The sequence below is a fragment of the Lissotriton helveticus genome, chromosome 3_2 (genome assembly GCF_964261635.1).
Source record: "Lissotriton helveticus chromosome 3_2, aLisHel1.1, whole genome shotgun sequence".
In the NCBI taxonomy this organism is placed as follows: Eukaryota; Metazoa; Chordata; class Amphibia; order Caudata; family Salamandridae; genus Lissotriton; species Lissotriton helveticus.
The window spans coordinates 393,858,333-393,879,979 of NC_136062.1; the positions used below are offsets into that span (position 1 = coordinate 393,858,333).

General features: G+C 43.5%; 1 protein-coding gene across 1 annotated transcript in view; it reads left to right on the forward strand.

Annotated features, from left to right (window-relative positions):
* Positions 1-21,647, forward strand: part of SHANK2 (SH3 and multiple ankyrin repeat domains 2) — a 3,078,421-nt gene that overhangs the window by 509,539 nt on the left and 2,547,235 nt on the right. The gene's annotated exons all lie outside the window — the stretch shown is intronic.

The window sequence follows — 21,647 nt, forward strand, 5'->3', positions numbered from 1 at the left end:
CTGCGTCAGGTATAATGTATGCAGAGGGGGCGTTCCCCCGCAAAAAGCCTCGTAATAGTGACGCAGTGAAATCTATGAGATTGCACTGCGTCACTTTTAGGACGCTGTTGGGTCAAAATCTTGCGCCTGCCTCACAGCAGGCGTAAGACTGACACAAGCCCTTTCACATGGGGCTTGCCCCATGTGAAAGGACGCATTGCTGGAGTTGCGTCACTTTTGTGACACACTCCAGCAATGCGTCACTTTTGCACTTACAGATACGTCAGAAATACTGACGTATCTGTAACTCCTTGCGACATGATGCGTCATACATTAAATATGACGCATCAGGTATGTCGCAAGGAGTGCGCACTGAGAAGTGACGCATCGCTGCTTTCACACAGCGATGCGTCATTTCTCATAAATTAGGCCCAAAGAACACATCATGCTGAAAGATTGGTGGTGGTCCCATCCTCCTAGGACAACCCCAAGCACAGTTATGGGCAAAAAATCTATCCCAAACAAAGGCCCTGCAAAGCATTATGGGATAAGATTCTAGAGTGCAGTGAATAATATAGTATCCAATATCAAAACATTCCTCAAGGGGCAGGGGCTCTCAAGGCTCAGCTGAGAGGTAATACTGTAGTATTCACTGCACTCTAGTATCTCACCCCAAAATACTTTGCTGGGCCTTTGGTAGGCATTGTGTTTGTGTCCATAACTTTGTTTGGGGTGGTCCTAGGAGGATGGGACCACCACCAAATCATTTAGCATGATATACTCTTTCTGTTCAAGGCATCTGCTTGGTCCTCCCCCTAGGTTAGGAGAGACCCCAAAATCATCACCTCTGTCATTGTCTGATATTTTTCAAAGCTCACTTTTGTGAATTGGTTACATGCTTTTTAGCATGTAAGATAACGTTGTTTTATCAAAGATGTGTGAGTGTAGGTAGTAGTTAACTCGCAGAGTCAAAGTTTAAGCAGCCTACCTCACGTTCGAAAGTCATGCCACAGAACTTGCTAAGGGAGAACAGGTTTTCGCAAAGACTCTGGGGCATATTACCAACAACTACCGATAATTATCGCTATGTTGGCTTAGCGGCAATAATTTTATCGCCGTGTTGCGGCGATTTTTATCGCTTAGGAGCCTTGCTATTATCAAGGTTTATCTCCTAAGCGATAAAAATCGGCCGAAATGCATGAATATCGCTGTAAAGTCAGCGATATTCATGCATTACCGAGCTAATGCTCTTAGCCATGTTATTCACCTCCCATTGGATAACATGGCTAAGAATTGCTCAGGGCAGGTGTTAGCTTTTGGAGATATTCACGCTTAGCGCGAATATCTCCAAAAGTTGGTAATAGGAGATAGCGATGTTAGCGACTGTTTCCAGTCGCTAACATCTTGGCACGCCCACTTTGCATGTTATTAGTGATAAATATCTCTGACATGCAAAGCGGGGCCCAAGATGGTCGCTATCTCCTACTAGCTGTCGCTAACTGGTGTTAGCGACAGCTAGGTAATTGGGAGATAATTTTATCTCCGCTTTCTTGCTTTTTAAAGCCAAACAAGCGGAGATAAATCCCTTGATAATATGCCCCTCTATTCTCCACACAGTCCTGGCCTGATGACCATGAATTATTTTTGAATCATAGATTGTTTTAAATATCATTTTCCTTTATTTTTCATACAGGTAATGTGTGGGAGTCTATTACAGACATTTTTCAGAGAAATGTTGTGTTTAAGACTTTCAGCACCATGCAACATGTATACAAATGTTTCTTTTACATCAAAAGAGGACCTCACATATGAGAAATGGTAGCAGGTCTGCTGCTAAATTACAAAATTGAAAACACACACAGGGCACAAAAAAGCTGAAATTGGATCATGAATTCATAGCTGTTCCGTACAGGGGCCCGAAAATTATGTGGGGCCCAGGGCCCCCCAAAATTCTCAAGATGTTGCCTGGCTTGAGCTAGTCCTAAAGTCAAAACATTGCTTGAAATTTCACACCCTTCAAATTCACAGAATTTTGTGATTTTATCATCACATATATTTTTCATATTTCACAAGTTTTGCAGGCGTAATTAATATTTCACTCACCTTTACCAATAATGTCACTGATAAAAACAAAATTACTTTGTGTTACTAAACTGTGGCTGTTTTGCAAAAACTTCACTTCTCATCCATCCTCAACAGCGAGATGTACCAATGGAACAGTGTTACACAACAATACATATTGGGGAGAAATTAAAATGGTGCTCTTATATTGCACACAAAATTATGATAAGTGAATCCCACACTAGTGATATGCGCTTGATCCACGGCAGTGGGTCTTTGAAGTGATACAGCAGTTAGGCCACTTGTTGCTGGCTGAGTAGTTGACAGGTCAGTACTAATGCTACAGTGTGCATCTAACTGCCTGTATTCGGGATGGGCAGTCACTTTCATAGAGGAAAGTAAAACAGCAACATACAGTAGAAAACCAGCAATAACTCAGTGCCATGGATGGACCATCTGTAAGATATTACTTCTTTGACCTACAAGGGTGCATTCTGCACATATTAAGTTACTATAATCATACAAGAATTGCCTATTAACAACACGTGAATATTGACATAATTTAGGGGTCACCAGGGGTTGCAGTTGTAACTTCCCCTTTGCAACCCCTGGGACTGCATTTGCGACCTCTGGTCTCAATGGGGCCAAAGTCAGTGCCAAGAACACAAGGACAGCTGCCATTTTCATGTTTTCGGTCAATGTTTCTTACACTAATAGTAAATCATTTTTGATTACTCACTATTAGTGCAATAATGAATGAATTACAATTTGCTGGAATATGACCCTCACTGACAGCTGAGGTTAGGGAAAACTTATTTTAAATGGATGTTGCGTGCATGCTTGCGGTGAGAGTGTGTTTCAGTGAGAGCGAGTGTGAATCTGTGTAAAGTGTGTGTATGTGAAAGTATGCATGTGTGAGTGAAGGTAGATGTTAAATGGTGTGATCTCACCTCCGCTACCGCTGGCATTTTGGTGAATTGACATTCATGCACCTAAACCATCGAACACACTAATCACTTCCTCTCTGACTCGATAATTGTAGATACTTGTTCATACAAACTTCCCAAGCAGGTAAATACTCAGGGGCATACTTATGAGTTCTGGCGCATCTCTGCAAATCAGCAGGGATGCGCCAGAACTGATGCATCACGCAATTCCCTCCTTGCGGCACCACAGATGCGCCGCATTTACAATGCGGCGCACCATGGTGAAAGGAAGGGCAGATGCGTGACGCATCTTGTGGTGTACGGGCGGTGCATTGCTGGAGTAGCGTCGCAGTGCGATGCAACACCTGCAATGTACAGAGGCCACCCATACATAACGTGGTGCGTCACTCCTTACGCCTGCTTCAAGCAGGCGTAAGGATTTGACGCAGCAGCGTCGTAAAACTGACTCAGTGAAATCTTGTAGATTTCACTGCGTCAGTTTTACGGGGCTTTCCTATGAGGGAACGCCCACCCTGCGACAGAACGCCCACATGAAACCTGACGCAGGTTTCATGTGGCGCAGGGCTTTACAACGTGACGCATCTGCCTAGATGCGTCACGTTGTAAATAGGTCGAAGAGATGCACCACGTTTCCGCGCCGTTGCGTCACGCAACGGCGGCGTAAACGTGGCGCAAGTCCGACATAAATCTGCCCCTCATTCTTTTATTTACAAATGCAGTGAACCTTTCACACTTCAGTAGCTCCAGATATATCATCTGACTGCTACCCATAACCTAAGCTGAACCATGAAACACGCACATGCATACACACTAGTACGCATATGCATGCACACACAAATACATACATGCAGGCACGCGTGCCCCCCCACATACACAGTTGGTCTTTTACAACCACCGGATTTGCATACACTTTGTGTATTCTTTGTGAAAAGACTATTTGTTTATATAATGGAAAATGTTGGTTGCAGTGCTTAATCTGTAAAATAATAAATTCCGGGTCCCATACATTTTGCTCGCTAGCTGCTGCCCGTGCATCTAAAGATTGGGTGAAGAATATCAAGGCTGTGTAGGCTTGATTTCCCTTCATGGATCTTTAATCGACCACCAGAGACTCCTTGCCCCTCAGACTCTCTCCTGCATGTTCTTTTTCATCTCTGCTTGCTCCCTTTGTCACTCTTTTTGATGTTTCTCTTCCTTCTTATTTCTCCTTTTTTGTTTTGTTCGCTCTTGTTCTGGGTCAGAGTTTAAGAATGAGGGTAAAAGTACTGGTGCCCAAAAAAAAGGCCCAGTGTAACCCACCTGCAACCACACGCTCAAATAAGTACATGTAACCCAAAATGTTCCCCTTCACTGTGTGTCAAACTGAAGAACTGCCCCGTGAGAGGGTACGGTCTCTTGTACACTGGCTTGTAGCATTTGGCGTGGCATTAGCCTAGGAAGGCAGATAATTCAGTCAGACTGGGAGGCTCCACCAAGGATTTTCTTTCAAAAGGGAGCCAGGGGGCCCTCAGAGGGAGAGAGCGTCGTGCGTACCAAATAAGCTATTAGTACACGTACAACATAAAAAGAGGGAGAGAGAGAGAGAGACGTGTACAATAATAGGCTATTCAGTGCACACACATATAGATCAGTACGGGTCAGTTTCACGTAAAAAAAACATAAGCTGAGAGAAAACATAAATTCATAGTTTACGTAAACACAAATACCAGATAGGGTGCGACAGTACATACATCAAGTACGAAAACTGTGGACCCTCACCCACACAAGATGGATTGTCTCATCACTTAGTATGTGAACACAATAGAGCTTTTCTGTTCCTGTGAAGAAACCCCTCAAACTTAAAACTGTCTAAGGTACACAGCATAAGATTAATCTTGTCATTTTACAACAATAACCCTAAAAAATAAAAATGCAAGTGACAACCCTTTTTGTATTTAAGCACCTACATGAAGTTGACTACACTGTGGGTATTCTGGAAACGCTTTCAGAGGCTAACTGACTAATATGCACTATACATTCTGCTTATTGAATACCGTGAAATGGCCTGTACATTTTCTAAATACCTAGCAGAATGTCATAAGACAGGGAGCAATATTGAAAAGTTTAACACTACTGCAATTTGCTAAAAAGCGATAGGCTCTTCAGGGTTGCTTGTGAAATTTTCCAGTACTCTCTAGGAGTACCAAGCATGTCTGACTCTCCCATGAGTCACTAGTTTGGTGTTAAAATGCTGCGATTTTTAGCATGATTTATAAAAAAGCTATTAGTGATAGAGTGAGTGCATAAAATGCAATGTCAAGTGGACTGTCATTTACCTTGGCATCTAGATATTTGTATAGTACTTGCGTCCCTTCCTGCCCCTTCCAGTTAGATTCTCAATCATATGATTGATCTGAGAATCTTCTTGGTAGGTGTGGGTTGCAAAAAAAAGATTCGCAATCTGCTAATTTCAGGCAGTAAAGGAGGCCCAGAGAGCTCCTACAGGCATAAACAGAAGATTGGTTACAGCAATCATACAATTATGGTTTCAAACAGCATTAATGCCATCATTTGGATTTTATATCATATAAGGTTCATGGTTGGCGCATAAAAGGCGGCCAAACTCTGCAGGTCGCCTGTCCCCTTGTATTACTAGGTGGTGTGCATGCTGCATAGAACACGGAATTTCATCCTATATTTTATACTCGTGGTTATTGAAGCCCAGTGTGTAATAGCAGTCTAATTTGTGTATTGAAATACATTGTTAGAATCAATGGTCATAGCTGAACAATTATTTGATTATGTCTCTGTAGGGATACAGGGCATCCTTCTGGATGAGTTCAGTATATTCCAATGCAAGAGTACCACGACCCACCAGCAGAGAATCTGGCATCTCTTGTTCAAGGCTCACATGTGGCAACTAGTGTTGAGCTGTGTGCACTTCAGAAGGATATAAGCACCTTCAAATATGAAATACAGGGAGAGATTTACTCCCCCTGTGTTTTTTTGTCAAAAAAGTGATGCAAATCGGCACAAAATATTTTTTTCCAAATTCACTTTCCAGCACTAAACTTACCGCTGGAAATAACGTACTAGTAATGTAGAGCAAGCAAAGGAGGCGTATCATGGGTAGAGCATTGGCATTTCCATTCAACCACCCAAGGTTTCTGATGCTAAACCCAGTTTACTAAGTAAAGTAGATAGGATTTAGCGTCAGAAAACGGCACCCTTTTTTTTCTTCCTATTTTGACTCTGTAAGCGTACTGCACTGTACAGCACACATGCAAAGAGGGAAAGAGTTTTAAGTCAGTCCATACATAGTATTTTGTGCTGTTTCCAGTACAAAACCTACGCTAGACTCACAAGGACATTCTTGCATCATGGCACACAGGTTTCTCAGTGGCGCACAACCTCTTATTTCAGTGCCGGCGCTAGGGGCAGGGGAGGAGAGAGTCATATTTCAGTAAATCTGGTGGTCTCCTACTCTCTCCTTTTCACGCTACACAGCATTTGTGGTTGCTGCACTGCGCTGCGTGAAAGAGTGGTAAATCTGCCCCCAGTCTACGGTCACTGTAAATTCCTTATTGCGCTCATATCCCGCTGTACTTTAATCAACCCTCCCCAAGTGATTGTGACTTGTTTTTATCTAATGGTAACATACCATCCTTTACCTGGGTGATAAAATTGGAGTTTAAATAAAAAGTCAAATGTAATGCCTAACTAAAAATTGATGCAGAAAAACAATACGTTTGTATAACACTTTATCTACAGATATGTTGTTTATCAAGGCTCAATTTGTAACTCGCTGTATTATTTTGTTTCCGATTTCTACCCCTGTAAAGCGCTCTGATACCTGCAAGGGTCTTGTACGCGCTATATAAAACCTTCAAAATAAATAAATAAATGCACGAAGGGTAGATTACACATGTCAACTCCAACACCCCACCCAATCTAGTTCCAGTGAAAAGATGCTATTGTAACCCTTGTCCAGACTGTTCACGGCTGTAGCACTGCATAATGTGAATCGTGCTCGAGGCAGTGAGTATCCGACACTTCACAATGGTGAATGTTGAGCAAAAATACACTAAGGGGCATATTACCAACAACTAGCGATATTTATCGCTAAATAGGCTAAGCGAGTATTTTTTTAACGCCAAGCATCGCCGAATATTATCACAGAGATAACGTGCTATTAGCAACGTTTATCTCTAAAGCGATAAAATATCCGGCGTTAGCGGTGAAATGCGTGAATATCGCTGGTAATCCAGCGATATTCACGCATTATCGCTAATGAGGACTTAGCCATAATATCCAACTCCCATTGGATATAATGGCTAAGAACTGGTCTGAGCAGGCGTTAGTTTTTGGAGATATTCGCGCTTAGCGCATATATTTCCATCACTACGCCTGCTTTGCTAATAGGCGATAGCGACGTTAGCGAATGCTTTCAGTCACTAACAGGTTGGGTACGCCCACTTTGCATGTCATTAGCGATAAATATCGCTGACATGCAAAGTGGGCCCCATACCGCCCGCTAACGCCTACAAGCTGTCGCTAACTGATGTTAGCGACAGCTTGCTAATAGGGCAATAGAATTATCGCCGCTTAGCGGCCGAAAACGGCCGCTAAAGCGGCGATAATCACATATCGCCCGCCTTGGTAATATGCCCCTAAATACCCAACCATTTCCTTATTGAGAGTGATGTTGTTTAACTATTCTAGTTAAGCTTAATGGACATTTTTGGGAAACGTGCTAAGCAATTTGACAATACACAACCAGGGTTTAATCAATGGAACTTCTACTGGTTAATTAAAAATGAAAGTGTTAAATATTGAACAGCTTTAAATAATTAAACATTCACATTGGTAGTGGAATTAAATTGACCACGACCCAGAGTGAAGAACATTTTTCAGTCATGGGAGTCATGATTTCTGACAGCCCTCTCCCAGCCCAGCTACTCCACACTGCCATGACACTGATCGTGGTCATATATATAATAGCAATTCTACAAACCTGCCACTGTCGTTCAAAGACCTGAGCTGCTTATGTTTTACACAACAGTACTTTTAATGCTGATTTTTGTAATGTGTTCTTTTAATTGTAAAGCCAAACTACATATCCGAGAAGACGCAAAGTACTATTTGTCCGAGTGCCCACACACTTCCTGAAAGTCTCACACTTAACACGGTGCCTCTTTGCAGCTGAAGCTCTACAATCAGAGAAGCTTCTCGCCATTTGATTCATTACACACCAAAATATCACTTGAATCTCTTTGTGACCTTAACATTAGATTGAGTGCAAACTCAGTGGCAGCACACGAACCAGTGACGTGGCAAAGAAATAGCACTCAGCATGTACTATTCATGGAACTATTCAATCTTTGTACATATGATTGTTGGGTCGCTAGTGTGCACAAAAACCCAACTGACAGGCGCATGATGCCTAGAGAACATTGGACGGAGCACATGTGGGACTCGTGTCTTGTTTGATATTTCATACAGCCTTCCTTTTAGTCACAGTGTTTTGCATTCTGGGACATGTAGTTTTAATGTTAACATGTATGCACTTTTCCAATCATCACAGCCTGCAATGTGTTGTTAGCTATGTCAGGACTTGCTAAAGGTGTGACACCTGACATGGTGCAACTTGTACGGTATCAAGTAAGAGGATGAAATTATAACATTTATACACAGTCAATGTTTTGAAGTAAGATTGACAACTAGGATAGAGAAATTGCAGCAGGCAAAGGCCAGGCATTGTAAGTTTTCCCGGTTGACATGCTTTGAGAAGCCAGAAAATTAAATTTGTTAATCGTCAAGACATATCAATGAATCAGCTCTGTTCATGTCTGACAACTCGGGCTGTCGTCTGGAACATGAGCTTTTTAGCCTAAACACTTTCCCCCTGCCAGTACTGAGGCATCTTCAACCTTAATACTACAAGGCACAGGAGGCAATCTGTTCTATGCAGCATAACCAACAGTATCTGAATCATGAGCCACGTATTATCTATGCAATGTATAAAATTCTTTCTGATTCCAATAAGTGAATACGCATATGCATGTTTTAATTTTATAAGAGACAGTGGTAGGTAAATAAAGGGAAATAGTCATAGAGTCCCTTATCTGCACAGGTGTTGGAGAATATATATTTCACTACATATTAGGCACTATTGGGTATTCAGAACACTTGTTATTTACGCTTTAAATTGAGGTTCCTATATAAAAACTACCTATTATCTGGAATAATATGAGGATTCCTAAAACAGTATCTGGTTGTGGGGGTGATTGCAGCCTTCAAATGTTGTGAATAGCGTGGCTGCTGCTGCTGCACTGGGGAAGAGGTGGTGGCTGAACCACCCACGCACGCCAGTGGTGAATACTTTGGGTGGAAAAAGGGCTGTCCTGCAAGAACTGGTAAAGAAGTCCTAGGCCTTCTTTAAAAGTTGAAAGTTGTAGACATGACTAGTGTCAGTCCAGACTGCCAAACGGGGACTCAGCTGCAAGGACAGTGAAACCCAGTGCTAAGTCTCCCGCAAGTAGCATCACACGCAGTGCAAGGAAGAAGGCTGTGAGTGACCCCTCTGCTGCTCGGGGTGCAAGTTGGCACAGTGTGATAGAGGTTTGCTGGTACCCAATTTTATATCAGCCCTGCTTGCTCATCATATGCACACTCCAGGATTACATCTAATCTATATTCCTTGTAACTACTTGTGTGTGCTTTCCTTGTCCATTAGCTCTGTCTGAATTGATTCTGTGACCTTCGGTCAGTTCAAAAGTTATATCATACGTATATGTTTATTAAATGTTCCAGGTTTAGGCTTTTTAAAATCTGGTCACCCAAATACTCCTGCCAGTATATGCACTTACTATGTTTATAAGGAAGAGCACAACCACTTTACCCTGATTAGCAGGAGTAAAGTCTGCAGAGTCCTAAAGCCCAGAAAAAATGGGTTCAGCAAGGTAAGTCAAAAATCTGTGCTAACCCTGCAGAAAGGGCTAGGTGCAACACCAATATTCACAGAGGTGGAGCAAAAGGAATGTTTTACGGTCTGTTGTTTCAGCCACCATTTGTGTGTCCTGGCCCAGCGATGCAGCATGCCACACTCTATGGGGGACGGCCCAGCATCCTAAAGACATTTCTGCAACGCACCCTACCGTCGGACCAACGAACCCCACCGCCACCCTCCGCACCTGGACCGCAGTGACCACCGAAGACACAGCCTGCACGATGAACACCATCCACTCCGGATCTCCAACCGACCCCTGCCCCCACCACGTCTTCAATAAGGCCGACTCCACAATCGCACCCCAACTACGAGACGTCATCAACACCTCCTTCGACACCGCCACCTTCCCGGAGAGCTGGAAGCATGCCGAGCTCAGCGCCCTACTGAAGAAACTAACAGCGGACCCCACCGACCTCAAGAACTTCCGCCCCATCTCGCTCCTCCCTTTTCCTGCCAAAGTCATCGAGAAGATCGCCAACAGACAGCTTGCTGCCTTCCTCGACACGAATGGATCCCTCGACCCCTCGCAGTCCGGTTTCAGAGCCAACCACAGCACCGAGGCCGCCCTCATCGCAGCCACCGACGACATCCGAGCCCTTCTCGACAACGGGGAAACAGCGGCACTCATCCTCCTGGACCTCTCCGCCGCGTTCGACACTGTCTGCCACCGCACCCTAGTCCAACGCCTCAGCAACACCGGCATCCAAGAGAAGGCACTGAAGTGTATCATCTCGTTCCTCGCTGGAAGAACACAGAGAGTCCGCCTCCCCCCTTTTAGTTCCGAGGCCACCGAAGTCATCTGCGGCGTCCCGCAAGGATCATCACTCAGCCCCACCCTCTTCAACGTCTACATGAGACCTCTCGCAGCCATCGCATGCCAACACAACCTCAACATCATCTCCTACACCGACGACACCCAGCTGATCCTCTCCCTCACCAGAGACTACGACACCGCCAGAACCAACCTCCACGAAGGAATGAAAGACGTCGCCGAGTGGATGAAGAACAGCCGCTTGAAACTGAACTCAGACAAGACGGAAGTCCTCATCCTTGGGCCATCACCCACTGCCTGGGACATCTCCTGGAGGCCCACAGCCCTGGGCACCGCCCCAAAGCCGACAGACCACGCACGCAACCTGGGCTTCATCCTGGACTCCTCCCTCTCGATGACCAGACAAGTCAACGCCGTCTCCTCTTCATGCTTTCACACCCTCCGGATGCTCCGCAAGATCTTCCGTTGGATCCCGATCGAAACCAGGAAGACGGTCACCCAGGCCCTCATCACCAGCCGGCTGGACTACGGAAACACCCTCTACGCCGGAACCATAGCCAAGCTACAGAAAAGACTGCAACGTATCCAGAACGCCTCCGCCCGACTCATCCTGGACATCCCTCGACGCAGCCACATCTCCGGCCACCTGAGGAACCTGCACTGGCTCCCCGTCAACAAGAGGATCACGTTCAGGCTCCTCACCCACGCACACAAATATCTCCACAACCTGGGCCCCAAGTACCTCAACGACCGCCTGACCTTCCACACGCCCACCCGCCAGCTGCGATCCGCTAGCCTCGCCCTCGCCGCCGTACCACGCATCCGAAGAGCCACCGCCGGAGGCAGATCCTTCTCCTACCTGGCGGCCAAGACATGGAACTCCCTCCCCACCCACCTTTGACTGACTCAGGACCACCTCGCCTTCAGGAGACAACTCAAGACCTGGCTGTCCGAGCAGTAGCGGCCCCCTTACCCCAAGCGCCTTGAGACCCTCCCGGGTGAGTAGCGCGCTATACAAATGCTATGATTGATTGATTGATTGATGTGTAATACACTTCTTTCTTGAATGCTAGTACAAAATCTACTGCATCTGGTCTGTTCTTAGTTTTGTAAATTTGATAGATGTTTAGAAAGGATGACAAAACAGACCTTAAAACATTCTGTTCACTCCTTCTGAGCATCTTCCTGAGTTATTACTACTCAATTCCAAATTTTGCACTTCATAATTGTTGATAACGTCCCTGTAATTTTTCCATGTATAAATTCCTAAAGATTTTTACGTGGCAAAGATTGTGTGGAGGGTAATAAGGCATGGAAGTAGGAAATACAGCAAAGCAGGGAATATTAGTTCAAGGCTATCTTAATCGCGTTATTTGCCCCTGGGCAGAGCAGTGCATAGGGCCCTGCCTACCCAGCCACACTGCAGAGGAGCCGCCCCTGGTTACATTCTGGTCTGTGCATAGATTGGCATGGGGCTCCTATGCTCATGGGGCCCCAGGCCACTGCCCAGCATGCCTATGCCTTAAGACAGCACTCCATCTGTTTGGGTGAAAACTCTCATTTGTGTCCGAATCAGGATTGCCCCAGGGCACTCAGTGAGCTGCTAAACTTCTCCATTAACTCTTGGTTCAGTCACACTAGAGAGCAGCATGAGCCCTCATCTACCATCAGCATGCGGCAACCGACAGAAGGGATTAGTCTGTTTCCCTAAAGCTCTTTATAAACTACTATTATGAATTGACTGCGTCCTAAGTTTCAGAGACATTTACTCTTCAATTCCGGAGCTATTGTCTGTGTTTATCTAGAGCAGTGAACCAGTAACACTGTATGGCTTTGTGCAGCGAACCAGGATTCGAAACATCTTGAGAGAGTAAAGTAGATAGTGCATAATTCATATGCACATGAATTATTCATAATGCACATTCATTTTACATACATTCAGCTGGTATTTGCCTGGATGTGATGCGACACATACGCCAACTAAGAATGTGGGTACGATTGGGGCTTTGCTAGCACACATTTCCCATTCTTGCCTTGGCACGTCACCCCACAAATATGCGTAAATGAACACAGTCATTCTTATCCTTGATATCTTGATTTTTTTCTAGTGAGCTTTAATGAAAAATCAACTTGTTATTAAAAACACCTTAGCACAAATTTTGTTTTGTAGTATTTTTTCTAGTACAATCAGAACATCAGCAGAATCAGCAAAGTTTAAGTACAAAATATACAGAAAAATGTTATCTATATTTCTAAGGAACATGCTTACACTTGGGGTCTGATTTAGAGTTTGGCAGAGGTGTTTCTTCCATCAAACGTATTGGAAATCCCGACCATCCTATTGCAAGTGCTATAGGATATATTCAGTGCTTAATTCGAGCCGGTGGTTTCCGGTGCTCGGCATCGGTGCCTAATTGTCCACACCGGCACATATTACCACCACTTGGTGGAGCTGTTTGTCCAAATTTGAGAGAAGCACAACAACAATTGTTTAGTAATTCAATATACATTCAAAATGACTAATACCTGCCACACATCCATTCCTGTAGCAGTGGGTTGCCTAGGAGTGTGATGGTTATTAGTTATTTTGGTACTGTTATGGCTGGGTAACTAGGTGGTGTGAGGTGCAGTAGGTTCCTGAAGAGGGCCCTGACAGTTATTTAAAAAAAAATTACGCTCTGGATATAATTCACTTGCGATAAGGAGGAGTGGATTTCCATCATGCTTGTGATGGGGTAATTTGTCAATGAAACTCTGAAACAGGCCTTTAGTCCTCACTTTCTGGAAGCACTGAATAGTGACTAGAGTGGAAGGGTCGGTATTCTATATCCAGCAAAAACGTAGGCCAAGGATGTGTTAGACCTTTCAGAGGGTCACTCTTAGTAGCAGCACGGCAACCAGCAACGATCATATACATGCAGTCGCAAATAACCGTTGAATAATTCTTTAAAGAATTATATGTGAAATACCATAATAAAAAACAAAATAAAAGGCAAGACTCTTTGAGGTAAATTAATAAATGTTACTTGGAACCATCTTTCAAATTGTCAGTCATAGTTAAATGTACCTTTGAAGATTTTATCACCAGGTTACTAGCATGAGCTAGAGTGTGGACAAGCTAATAGTACCAAATATGAGTTCCTACAGCATTCAGCCTTACATATACACTCCTTATGGTGTATGTGATGAACGTTGCCCTCTCGGTTGGGCATCCCCAGACTTTTTGCCTTCACCCTCCTCATTTCTGAACCTGTTTTTGTTGGCTCTGTGCACTTTACCTCTGCTTACCAGTGCTAATGTCCTTGTGCTCAAACTTTTAAACATGGTAGAATTGGCTCACACCCAATTAAAAAAATGTACTCACTGGTAAGCCACTAGTAAAGTGGTAGTATGTGTACCCAGGACCCGCAAATTAAATGCTACAAGTGGGCCTGTAGCTCTACTTGTACCACCCACTTAAGTAGCCCTTTAAACGCGTCTCAAGCCTGCCATTAAAGTCTGTGTGTTTGCAGTTTTAAACTGCCATTTCAAGCTGATGAAATTACCTTTTCCAGGTCCAAACCTTCCTTTGTAATACATATAAGTGACCCCTATAGTAGGCTCTGGACAGCCCCGATGCATTGTGTAGTGTATTTAAAAAGTTGGACATGTACTTTTCAGTGTTACTTGCCTGGTAGTGAAAAACTCTTAAATTTGTTTTTCACTACTGCAAGGCCAACCTCTACCATAGGATAACATTGGAGTTAACTTATTACATTCTATAAGTGTAATTTTCTAATTTGAATAGGTAAACAGTTCATGTTTTGATGTCTGTCAAATCATAATTTAAAATCCTAACTTATGGTGAAGTCGGATTTTAAATTTCAATTCAGAAAATGCCAATTTAAAAGGTTTGGTGCCTGTACCTTGGTCACATGACTAGTTGTAGAAGACTGTTAATCTTTGTGTATTCCTCCTAGACGGCCACACACAATAGGGATAATAGGCATGCCATCATTGGCAGGATGGGAGAAAGGAACTGGGTACAAACCCACTTACACTTGAATAGGCTGTGTCCTGCCACCACACAAAGGGCTGCATACCCCCCGTAGGAAATCTGTAGACAGGACAGGGAAGGCAGGATGCCTGGGAACTTCAAAGGGAACATTCTAGAATCTTCTCCTCCACTTTAAAGTCACACCGGGATATAGATATATTGGACCTCAGACACCAACTCTGCACTACACTTCTGTACCTGGGTATACTCTGCCAGTAAGGAGTCGGCTGTGCTACTACAAATGACTGCCACTCTGCTGGATTGCTGCTCTAAAGGAACTGCTGCGCTGATGTGCTTACCTGCTAAATACTGTCCACTTTCCTAGGGAAAGAGAATTGGATCTGCACACTTCTTCTTCAACCCAGGACTCCAGAGTGACCCAGTGTGACTCCAAGGGCTAGTTTGAGGGCCTCCTGATCTGAGCTTCTAGGATTTAAAAGGCCCCCAACAGCCTGAATCAGCCACTGATTTGCAGTGTGAGCAGCGGAGTCTAGGTGCGAACGGCCCCTTTCGCAGTCACGAAGATCCCAAAGGCTTGATTTCAGCACCTGTGAGCCACACCGAGGTACCAGGACCTGAGAGGCACCACTTGATCATGCTGCTTTCTGCAGCATGTTCTTGGTCAAGTGGTGCCACTCAGGTCCTGGTACCTTGGTGTGGCTCACAGGTACTGAAATCAAGCTTTTGGGATCTTCATGACTGCAAAAGGGCCCGTTCGCACCTAGACTCCGCCACTCACACTGCAAATCAGATCGAAGCTCCATCAGCCCGACTCTATGCACTGCAGCAGCGACCACTTACGGGGACGTCACCACATAGCTTCAGTAAAGTATGCCCATGATTCTAACCGGCTCCTCGTGGTTCACCGACAGCCTCCTTCAATGCCTTGCCTGCTTCTCACTTGAACTGGACTCTTGGCACTAACTTAAGGAAGTAAACTTCAGCCGGCCTAACCTGGTGACTATATCCAACCTGCACTCCATCACGGTCGGCCTGAATTGTTGACTGTGACCCAGTTACGCGGTTGGCGCTTTGTGATTTTAGGTGCTACTTTACACATTATTGTTTCAAAAAATCATAACTACGATTTTACTGATTGGATTTTTATTATTTTGTTCTTGTTTTATTGAATTCAGCTTTATTTTCCTAACCACGTGTGGGATCTTTTTGTGTGGTGTTTTTACTGAATTACAATTTGAAGTGTTGCACAAATACTTTACACATTGCCTCTGAGTTTAGCCTGACTGCTCTGTGCCTAGCTACAATGGTGTTGAGCACAGCTTAATTTGGGGTTAGCGTATGCCTTACCTTGACAAGGACTGTAAATGCTGCTAGACCAAAGCGCACACCCCAGCTAACTTTCTTTCTTTCACCTCTTTAATGGTAAAGTCAGATTTTAAGACACAATTCAAAAAATGCCACTTTTAGACAGTTTCCACATACACCCAATTTTGGCATGTTCCGAGATTTACCATAACTGGCAGACCTGGGGAAACATCAAAATGTTATGCCTCCCCAAGAGGGGGTGGTGTAACAAGGAGAAATATCTTCATTTTGCCTCATTTGTTACTCTTTCTATGTATTCTGCATTGTGCAGCACCCATAGAAGGAGGAAAATGCCTTAAAGGATTGTTTTTGTGCAGGTATACCTTCCAGCAGAAAACATCCTGCTGACAATGCTAGCACCCTAGCACCATGGAGCAAGGGTACCTACGTTGGTGCGAGGCAGCACATTCTGCGCCAGCACACAGGATAAAAACAAGAGTGCGCCATATAATGTTAAATACAACACATTCCTGCTCTTTCTCTATCACGCAATGTGACTTACTGTGCTGCATGACTTTTTAATAAAGATGCCCTAGAGTCTTTTGAACTGATGGATACATGGTGCTTGGTAGTGCAAATCCTTGTGTAGCCTTTGGCAAATGACTGTTGTTAGGGATGAGGGAACACATGTGCTACTCAGTTTGACACAGAACATGACATATTTAGGAAAAATACCCCTGGTAGAGCATGTCCAGATGAACAGGGGTTCCATTAGCATATGCGAGAAAAGTAGAAATGGAATAAAGAAAACAAATAGAGAAAAAGAACTGACAAGAGCTTACGCTACCACACTAGATACAAAACATTTTATGGCTTATGCCAATTTTATAATTATATACATTTATGTGAAGCAAAAACACTGCACTTTATTTACATCTATTTATTTTAACAATACCTCTACTAAATAGGACACCTTAGTGCTGTGAAATGTAATAATATACAACAAATGTAACAGTTCTATAAAAATGAGAAAGTAAAAAGATGAAAGAAAGTCAATATATACAACAAAAAGTAAAAAAAAAACATTAAATGGCCCAGACTATTATAATTAAAAAATCATATGATAACATTGATTTTTAATAAATATGTTTTAAAGCCTTGCAAAATTAGAGCAGTCTACGCAGACAGTCTCCACCAGGAGGTGTTACGTTCTAAATAAATTGAGCAGCTGCAGAAAAAAGTCTGAGAAGAGAATTTCGCTCTTCTGTATCTCAGGAAATTCAAGGATCTGAGATCTCTGCAATCTGGATTTTTTCAACAGATGAACTGGATGCAAAAGGCAAAAATTCGGCTTTTTTAATGCTCTCTTATCAGAAATAAATAAGGGGAATGGAAAGAGAAAATGCAATGTGACGTTTGAAGCCAGCATGCAATAATTAGCATGGGTTAACTTTTGCCACTGGAAATAATAAGTGTAAATTACTATGCAAAATGATTGCCTTGCTGTCTGCTTGACTCTGCACGCCGGAGACAACTGCCATTAGAAAGTTGGTTAGCTACAACAGCAGTTAATTAACACAGCGGTGCAATGCAGCATTGTCCTAGACATGCTCATACAAATGTTTTGTATTTGTCAATGCTTTCTATTCTATAGCCCTGGCTTTTGACCAGGAGTCAGGGAGTCACTTCGGCATCCTTTACCTCAGGTGGATTATGGTGGGTACTTTTATTTTGTAAAATAGCAATAGAGACAGTAAGAGATTGAGGGCCTCATTTAGAGGAGGCCAATAGCACAAGATCCGCCCACCACTTGCTTTTCACTTAAAGCTTGGGGGAAGTTGGAGTTCCCATTGGTGGAGCGGTCCGATTGATTATCGCGCATCCTGCTTCAAAGGAAATGGGATCGGTGGGACTGCCCAATTTAAGACAGCCCCTTGTTGACCATTTCCACTGATGTCTTTTCTGTCCAGGACCACTCTGTAAATAAGGGCAGCCCTGACAGAAAACATCCTAATATGCCCCTTCGTGTTAGGAGAAAATTCTGCAGAGAATAGTAGACATTAGTCATTCTGCCCTTATCCTTGCTTTGGAGGGGGAGGTTAGCTCCAGAAATAAAATGGGAGACAACATTAATTTATTTATTTATTTTGAAGGTTTTATATAGCGCGAACAAGACCCTTGTGAGTATCAGAGCACTTTACAAGTCATATGTAGAAAGTAAGATATAGCATACAAAGATCTAGGTGAAAAAGGTATTCAAAGCTCATAATCGTCAAAACTAAGCTAGCGCAAAAACAAAAGGATGACTATGGAGCGCAAAAACAGACCAAGTAATAAAATACAGTAAACAGTCATAGAGTTCACGTGAATTTAGCCATAAGGATTGCTGTCACTTCTTTTTTGAAGGAGGCAGTGGAAGGGTTCATTCTTGTTTCACTAGGCAAAGCGTTCCTGATCCTAGGTGCCATTCCGGAGAAGGATCGGTTATAGTTTTTTTTCTTGGCAAATCGTTGTGGTTTCAGAAGAAGAGTTATGGCTCTCCTGGAGGATCTGCTGCCCCAGAGAGCACCAATTTCTGAGCTAGGTAGTGCGGGGTGTTGTGGTGGAGGGCCTTGTGCATCATACAAGCGATTTTCAGATGAATTCTGGCTTCAAACGGTAGCCAGTTGAGGCCTCTCAGGTCTGGGGATATGTGAGAGTTTTTCTTTGAACCCGTAATCAGTTTCGCAGCGGAGTTGATAGTGGCTCTTAGCGGTGCTGCGGAAGACATTGGGAGGCCGCATAAGGTTACCGCCTCATTTTCCACACAAGGGATTACTAGGGCTTGAACTGCTTGTTTGAAATCATAGGCAGGCATGAAGGGTTTCAGTTTTCACAGGGTCTTCAGGTGGAAGTTAGCTCCTTTTGTGGAGGTGCTGATATGTTTCTGCTTCTTTAGGTTACTGTCAAGCGTCACCCCTAGCGATTTTGCTGAGTTGACAATGAGAGGTTGTCCTTTGAGAGCTGTTAAGTGCTTCAGCCAATCCAGGATAGTGGGGGTTTTGTTAGGGGGAGCAATTAAGAGGAATTCCATTTTGAGGGAGTTTAGTTTCAAATGGTTTTCGGCCAGCCATGTTTGGGTTTTTTGTAGTGTGGAGTTGAGCAATTTGATGTCATACAGTGAGTGGATCTTGATATAGATTTGGGTGTCGTCTGCACATATGTGGAAGTGAATCTTAGTGTGGCTGAGAAGATTGGTAAGAGGTTCCATAAAAGGGAGGAAAAGGGTGGGTGAGAGGGAGGAGCCTTGCGGAACTCCTAATGTGACTGGCATGAGGTTGGACAGGGATTGGTTGACCTTGAATCTTTGGGATCTATTTTGGAGGTTAGAGGCGAACCAGTTAAATACAGTTCCTGACATTCCCATTCTGTGTTTCAGGAGTTCTAGCAGGTTGCCGTGTTTTACGGTGTCAAAAGCTGATGACAGGAAGATTAGGATTAGTAAACAGGCTACGTTTCGGTCCAGGATTTTTAGAGCGTATTACATGTGTCATGGCTGATGCGGTGATATGACCTGCTCTGAAGCCTGATTGAAATTGGTTAACCAGGTTGAATTGATCATTGTGACTGTTCAGCTGAATGTTAACACATTTTTCCAGGAGTTTGGCTATTATAGATATGTTAGAGATTGGACAATAGTTATTTAGGTCCGAGGGGGTCAGCTGTTGTTTTCTTTAGGATAGACGAAACCTAACCTGTTTTCAGGATGTCTGGAATGGATACGTTAAGGAGGGACGTATTTATGATCTTGGTTCAGTGGGGTAGTAACAGAGGAATTAAGTCTTTTAGGTAATTAGCCGGGAGCAGGTCTATGAAATGATTGGAGGGTTTCAGAGCGGGTAGCGTTTTTAATATGGTATCTTCACTGTAGGTGTTGAAGTGGGACCAAGTTGCGATGTTTTTGAGTTTGAATTTTGGGGGGTTATTAGCTTGGGCACCAGCCAGGGGCAGTGATGAGTGCTTTTTCATGTCTGAGAGGGATAGAAGGTCCTTGAGTAGATCTGATTTGATTGATTCTGTTTTGGAAGCAAAGAAGGAGGCAAATGCATCACAATTGGGTAGAGTAAGTGGGATAGCGTTAGGGAGACTGGGTAGGCTCTTGGTTTGGGCTTTGATAAGACCGAATAGTTTTTTGGGGCGGTTCTTGGATAGGTCTAGTTGAATCCTAAAGAAGTCGGTTTTAGGTTTTCTGATCTTTCTAATATAAGCGTTTCTGGAAATTCTAAGAAGCTTGAGGTGATTAGCTGGGGGCGGCTCTCCAACGTCATTCAATTACTCTAAGAAAGCGTCTGTCTTCATTTAGCCTCCCATCATACCAAGGTTTCGAGTCTTTTATGGAAGTTCTTTTTAGTTGAAGTGGGGCCATTTTGTCTAGTAGGTTGTTCGTGGAGTGAAGGTAGTGATTGGTGAGCTAAATACAAAAAATAGTGGTGGGTCAAAAGTAAACCGAATTTCTATGTAATTGACAATGTGTTGAAAAGAATATTTAGTGACAGTATTTCACTAAAAATTATTATGAGGTACCTCATTCATGATTGAGGAAAATACCCATCAGTAGCTGTTCCTTGGCGCCCTTTTCATCATGTGGGTTCCTTCAGACCATGAAAGATGGTTGTTTGACTCCAGTTTAGTTAGTTTTTCACAGGACAAGAACCAATGACAACGTAACTGGGTCCCCGGGGGCTACTGTAAAGCAGTGCATATAAAGTATGTGGATAAGTGCAAACAGTGAAGGGTTGTGCTTTCTGTGAATTTAAAATTAGATAAGCATGAGGCAAAACTATTTATTACAGACCTTGATGCTTCTAAAGAATAAAAAAGTAGTGCGAAGTTGGTAGTTTCAACTAATAGCTACCAATAATTTGTGGTCGACATGTTTCTGCAGATTTGTAGGATCCCACAGGTATCCACTGCATTCCTCAGGACCTATGTCGCTACTGCTTGTAATATGTGAGAAGTTAAAAAGGAAATTTTTCACCTGGGTTCTATTGAAGAATCATTCTCCCGGCAATTAATGCAGGAGAGTAAAGCCTCACCTCACCTGGCAGACAGCGCAGGTAGTTGAAGGACCGCTCTATCCGTCGGTACTTCCAGCGTCCCTCTGGCTGTATGGGGAGGTATACATACAGCCAGAGGGACGCTATATATATTTTTTTTATATTACCTACTGACGGTCGCCAGTAGGTAGTTATAGTTAGGACCAAGTTTACATAGGAAGAACATTTTTTGTTTTACTTATAACTTTGGCGTCGTTTGATAAATCTTCATGAAAATTTCCAAACTAATTCTTTGTTCATATCAGGTCCTATGTTGAAAGTCTGGGGTGATTCATTAAGGGGGGGCTGAGAAAAAAGGGGGGTCTCAAAACGTGTTTTCTCCATAGGAAAATTTAGACAAGGCTACAGGTCGAACGGGTGAACGGAATTACCCCAAATTTGCCAGGGAGAAGGGTCTTGGGGCCCGATGTAGGTAATCCCAGATACCGAATCATACCGATTCGGTATTTAAGAACAGGCAAATGGGATGTAGGTAATTTTTCTTAAATAATTACCGAATCGG